Here is a 7,116-nt window from a genome sequence, read left to right as displayed (position 1 = left end):
CAACTATATACCTACACCGGTATATTTTAAACCAGATTCAGATAACGAATATTTATTTTGACATGAAGTAGATGGATATGAGTTATATGTTTTTAATCTTGACATAAATGTGGTATAATCTGAATGTACTGGATATGAATTATTTCGTACTAAATAAACTAAAGATGGAAAAACGTTGGAAAATTTCTGTAAATTCATGGTTTCAATAAAGCTCAAGATAAATACTTTAAAAAAACAAATCAATAAGCTAATTTATCAGAGAAATAATAAAAAAAATATAACACGACTTAATTGTTTAACCGTTAGTAACAAACTAAATGTTTTAAATTAACACGAATAGAAATAAATGTAATAACTTAATAAACGTGAAACACAGATGCTATTTACACAAATATGATCGTTTCAACGCATATTTATAAACTAAGTATATACTTGTGCATGTATAGTTATATACTAAACTGATTATATTAAAAAAATTGAAGTGCGTGTGAAATCAAATCAATAACGTGTGGAAGGGAGAATTACTTACCTAGTAAAAAATTCCCCGCTGTAAAATGGAGCCAGACGCCCCACGTTTTTTCTGAAAAACCATGGGGCGTCTGACTCCATTTTACAGCGGGAATTTCTTACACTGCAAGTGGACAATACCCCCTCAAACTTTTTTCATCTCCGCTGAAAAATGGAGCCAGACTCCCCATATTTATACTACTATCAGCCATTATAAATAGTTGAATAGGTAACACGATTTCAACAAAAAAAATGCAATTTAAAAATTGTACACGTTGAAACGCACGGAATAACAAACATGTAATGATAATAAATAATATTACACCAGTAACCACTCTGTATATTGTAACAGCGTCGTTCGATATCATACGACGGCGAACGACACATGCCGACCTAAAGCCATCCTGTCACGAATGTGGTGGGAATGCGCGGAAATGAACACGTTTTGGTCGCTGCCCAGTCGCACTCTCTCGTAGAACGGAGTATACTGAGTATAGTTTCTTATCAGTCGTCTGATTTTTTACCCAAAGAACTCGTAATTGAATGGCTTCAATATGTTGGGTAGATAATTCATGCACTTGAATTTTTTGAGAAATATGCTGCCAATCACTTTTCCGTTTTTTTTTTTATTAAGATTAGATAAGATGTTCCTAGCCTTGGTTATCTACATCTACTGATATTTACAATGGTACATTTTTAACGATTTGAACATGATAACTAATTTATATAAATTTAAATAATAAAATGAGTTTACTAACTAGTATATGCATATTAGTGATCGTTAACGTTAGAGATAGTTACGCCGATACGTAACTGACTATATTAGTAACAGGTAACTGATATAATAATATTAACAATATAAAGGTATTAACAGCTATAATATATATACAAGTCGTAAAACTTAATATTAGACGCTACGAGTAACGACCAGCTACTGTATATTGTGAGGAGTTTTTAAACCAAAAGGTCATGCGGACGTCCATGTTTTACTCTACGTTGAGGTGGATGTACGTGGAGTTTATAGTAAAGTGAGCCAGAATAGTTGAGCAGTGAGGTATGGAAGTTTTTGATGAGGTTTTTATGTGGTCTATGATTTCCTGGATCTGAAGGTCTTTGTGTAGGTTACCATTCCTTATAAACCAAGGTGCGTTTGTATTAATACGTAGGACTTTGTTTTGAAAAATTTGAATTTTATTGATGTGAGTGGTGGCGCACTTCCCCAAGACCGGACACGCATAAGTGAGCAGTGGACGTAGAATTTGTTTGAATATAAGAAGAGAGCATTTTTTCTGTATTGAAGATTTTCTATTGAGAATAGGGTATAACATAGAAAGGCGCTGGTATGCCTGTTGAAGTTTAGATGAGATATGGGACTGCCATGTTAGCCGTTTATCCAATGTCAAGCTGAGGTACTTTACTGGCGTGCTCCAAAGCATATTTACATTGTTAAATGTTAATTGTGCAGGGGGAGATAAGGACGAAGACTGAAAATAACACCTATGCTTTTTTACGCATTTATTTGGATACGCCATTTACTACACCAATACTACATTGTATCAAGATGTAATTGTAGATTTGCGGATATTGCTTCTTATATTACGTGATTCGGTGAATAATGTAGTATCGTCTACAAAGAGGGCAATATTCGTTCGAGGTGACTGGGGGATATCATATACGTAGATGTTAAATAGTATGGGACCAAGCTTATAGCCCTGAGGTACACCAGCAGATATAGGCATAAGGTCAGAGGTGTTATCATTAATTTTAACAGTGAACTGCCTGTTAAGTAGAAATGACTTTATAATATTGAATAAGTAGGATAGAGTATTAATGGATTTTAGTTTAAACAGTAGGCCCTCGTGCCAGACTTTATCGAATGCTTTTGAAATATCTATAAATATAGCTCCGGTATGACAATGTTTTTCGAATGCAGTATTAATGTGTTCAGTTATTCTAAGTAATTGTTAAACTGTAGAATGATTTGATCTAAACCCGAATTGGAATTTAGGTATAATATCTATGGTATTTAAATAGAAAAGAATTTTAGTGTGTGTTCGCGCCAAAAGCTAATCGCTTATCGTCGCGCCGATGTGCTCGACGATGCCGTCCTATCTCTCTCCCGTCTCCTTCACTCCACTCCGTCCTCTACGTGTTAATTGTCAATTATCTTAATATTATTATACTATCTATATATTTATTCTCTTTGTTTTCCTATTATATTATTTAAATTATTGGTCGGCCTTTTCCACATATGTTTATTATCATATTTTCGTATTATTTTTTTGTCACTCGTTATTTTATTATCATTTTTTTGTTGTTGTTACTCTGCGGCCAACGCCCTTTTTTTGTATTACTATTATTGTTTTTTCTTACGTACCGTTTATGTACGTTTTTTGATGTTTTTTAGTCACATTGAGCGCAATAACGTATTTTTCCATTTATTATTATTATTATTCTTCCGTGATCTTTCACTCACGGACTGTCTTCACTGTGAAGAATCAAAATAAACACCCTCATACCACGACCCACTTCGTAAGTTTCTTCACCATATCACCACCTCATCCATTCATTCACCATAGCCAGCGTCCTCCGAATACTGTGCGACGCGACTTCACCACCACGGCAGTACCACCACCGAGAGCGTCACCGCGTAAGACCACCAGCACCCACTGTGGGTTGTGTGAGAGGCCGCCCCGGTCGTCCAGTTGTACCCGTCACCAGCCAACCAGTCACTAGCCCGCCAACACCTGCCTTAATTATAAGTAGTTTTTAAGTTGTCCCATTGATAGTTCCCTCCTGTGGTCATTGCACCAGACCGGATCGACCACAGGGCCCCTCAGCCCAAAATAAATAAATTGTACTATCCTACTTCCCTTGTTTCTCACATATATATATTTCTCTCCCGTTCCGCCGTGTTGTCGACGAGCGCACATATATTGCCTACCCAGACCGACTTCTTCGGCCACACAGGTGTGTATGTGTGTGTAATTGTGTATAGTCGAACAGCAGTGGTTGGGGTCGCCGCGCAAGTGCTGTTCGACTACGTACTGTGGATGAAGTGTGTAAGTGTGTAATTATGTATGGTGTGTGCTTAAAATTAAGAAGAGGTAACTAATATTAAATCTAAAAAGTGGTAACGCAGAATATGGTAATAATTGCTGTATAATAAATAATAATAATTACGGCCTTTCTGGCCCAACACTTGAAAAATGTAAATAATAAAGAATAATAATTTTATTGCCTGAGTGACACAACAATTTATAAATTAACAGTAATAATAAATAATAAAAATAACAATACGTAAATCGCTCACAGTTGTCGGTGCACTGCTGGCCAGCTGCTACCTGTACCTAAATAATAAAATTGACACATACAACACTAAAATAATAATAACTAAAACAAAAAATAATTGTAACGATAAGCGTCTTAACAAAAACTCAATTAAGACGACGATTCGCGGGCGTACAAAATATAATAATAAAATTAGTGGCGATTCGCGCCTGCACAAATTATAATATATTAGCTCGAGGCGATTCGCACCTACGCAAAAACGGTCCGCATAACAATAACTATAGTAAGGTATGATAGAGACTGGAGAAAATTACGGTGGCTGTGTTAAACTGCGCGCATCGGCGAGCCGGTACGGCGGCAGATAACATGCCGCCGTAATTTACGTAATACAAAATTATATAATTCACGCGACATGATAATAATTATAATAAAACACAAAAATAAATATAAATTTAGCGGCTGATACACGTGAGTGTTTGTGTGTTTGTGTGTGTGGCCGAACGGTTATACCTTTAATTAGGTCATATTGACCTAATTAGTGGTGGTCTATGCGGCCAGCCTATTTACCCGACCCGTTATCAGCGCCAACATCCTCCCCCCGTTGAAAATCTAGATTTTCTACAGATTCTGGTGAGTTATCGAACTCCGCTTCGGTCGGGAGCAAACAAAGTTTTATAGCAGGCCTCTTGATCTCGGTACCGGATAATGTTCTGAGTGTTACGACTCTAATTATATCATCACCTCCAGGATGCACCCTAATTACCCTTGCTAATTTCAATTTGGTAGGCGGCATATTATTATTAATTTGGTGATATCGAACCATCCGATGTGCATAAAACTGCTTTTTCCACTAAATCGGGTCACTACGAATATTTACGTATGCCATTTGGATTAAGTTCCGCACCCGCTACTTTCACTCACGCGATGAAATCCGTTCTTATGGGTCTTGAGGAGATGTGTACACTGTACAGCATATCTTGACGATATTGTAGTACATGGGTCTAGTTTAAATGACCACCAGAAAAAACTTGAACAGGTTTTCAATCGACTACGCGTGCATAAATTAAAATTACAACCTCAAAAGTGTTCTTTCTTACGGAAAGAAGTTATCTATTTGGGGCATGTAATTAACGAAAACGGGGTGTCACTAGATCCTAACAAGCTAAAATGCATTAAAGATTATCCCAAGCCTAAAAACGCGAAAGACATAAAATCTTTTCTGGGATTACTAAATTACTATAGACGTTTTGTCGATAACTTTGAGAAGGTGGCAAAACCACTAACTTATTTACTCAAAAAAGACGTACCATTTACATGGACTGACAATTGCGAACATAGTTTTCAAGAACTTAAAAAAGCTTTAATGAACCCGCCATCACTTGTCTACCCAGACTGGGAAGCAGGGAAGTTTAATTTGTGTACTGACGCTTCGCAATATGCCATAGGAGCCGTACTTTCTCAAGAGAACGTACCTCATGACCAACCTATAGCTTACGCTAGTCGAACACAGAACAAAGTCGAGAATAATTATAGCGTTATTCAAAAAGAATTGTTAGCCATCGTATGGGCCGTGAAATATTTTAGACCCTATCTCTATGGTCGACATTTTACCATAATCACCGACCATCGCCCTCCAACGTACCTGTTTGGTATTAAAGACGCATCGTCTCAACTAATGCGATGGCGATTACAATTAGCCGATTACGGTTATGATATAAAATACAGGACAGGGCCGGAACACTCAAACGCGAACTGCTTATCGAGTATCCGAGTAATACAAACCGGTACAGCAGTAATTAATAAAATTTTCGTAGAATTTCAAGCCACGGAAAACAACCCGATTTTTAATTCAAAAATTATAGAGGTGGACGACCACATTAGCAAGGCCGTTGAAAGCGAAAACACAATTATACCGATACCGGGGGATAAAAAAATAATTAATCGCGATGTAAGAGATATCATAAATAATAATATCAATCCTAATAGAATACAATTCACGGACAAAAACCGGGTTTGTGTAATTTACAATGCAACGCCTCTAATTATTTTCTATAATATGCTAAAACCACATAACACGCCTCTCAAACCAGAGAGTGTATACCAAGCAATAACAAATATTTTGATATGCCATTAGAAATGAACGAATTAACAAATATTACAAAAGAACAACAGATTAAAAACTACTTAACAAAACATTTTATACAAATTAACTTATTAATTACGAAAAATATATTAGAAACAAATACTTTATTAGAAATAATACATCAAGCAAAAATAGAAGTTATTCACCCAAGTTTAATAACTCCACAGGAGTGATTAGAACATGTCAAAGATATTAAAGTATCATTACCAGGGGGAACAGATTTACCCACTGACTTAGACATAACTAACATTTATGAATTGGTGAAACTCTCAGATATTGCTATTTATTATGCTAACGACAACCTAGTCTTTATTATTTCTTTACCTTTAATTTATCAAAACGATTTTATTTTATATAATTTAATACCTGTACCAGTATGTATAATGGTAATGACTGTTTATATAAAACCTATTAATAAGTATCAAGCTATAGGTAAGTCTGAAGAACATTATGCAACTTATGACGAATTTTACTACCTATACTCATTGTAAACACGCTAGAGACTTCCTAGTATGTCCTGAAGGCTGAAGGTAATACTTTACATCATCGAAACATTAAACCCACATGCGAAGTATTACTATTGTAACGTGGTCGGGGATGACCCGTTAAATATATGATATTCAGGGAAGAAGTTGGTTTCCTTTGAATATAAGTTAACCGTAGCTAGGGAGCAAATGGTACTCAGGGTACAAATAAATGTGGATTGATCCAAATACTTATAAATATATCATCAAGTTTATTCTTACCTAAATAAAACGTTTACAAGTCGTAGGGCTGGCTTGGAGTTCGTGTTCGCTGGTGTTAACGCGGGGAACTAGCTGTCTCTTACATATATCATTATTTAGCCGTAGCTTTACGATAGTTAAATATGAGACAGCACAGGAGGGGCATAATGTACATTCATCATAATATATTACATGTTTTGCATGTTTTGGTCTACGATACACATACATATATATACCTATATACATATATGCACGTATACTATATAATATATAAATGTGTGTGAGTATATAATATGTACCTACGGTTGTATAATATTTATGTTTATAAATAAATATGTAACAATCGTTACATTACCCCCCTTCTCTTTTTTTTAAAAAAAAAAATTAATTAATTAATTAATTAATTACATTTTTACAAGAATCTGAATACTATTTACATTTACATCATTG

This window comes from Aphis gossypii, chromosome 3 (genome assembly GCF_020184175.1).
Source record: "Aphis gossypii isolate Hap1 chromosome 3, ASM2018417v2, whole genome shotgun sequence".
In the NCBI taxonomy this organism is placed as follows: Eukaryota; Metazoa; Arthropoda; class Insecta; order Hemiptera; family Aphididae; genus Aphis; species Aphis gossypii.
This window is presented reverse-complemented; position numbering follows the sequence as displayed.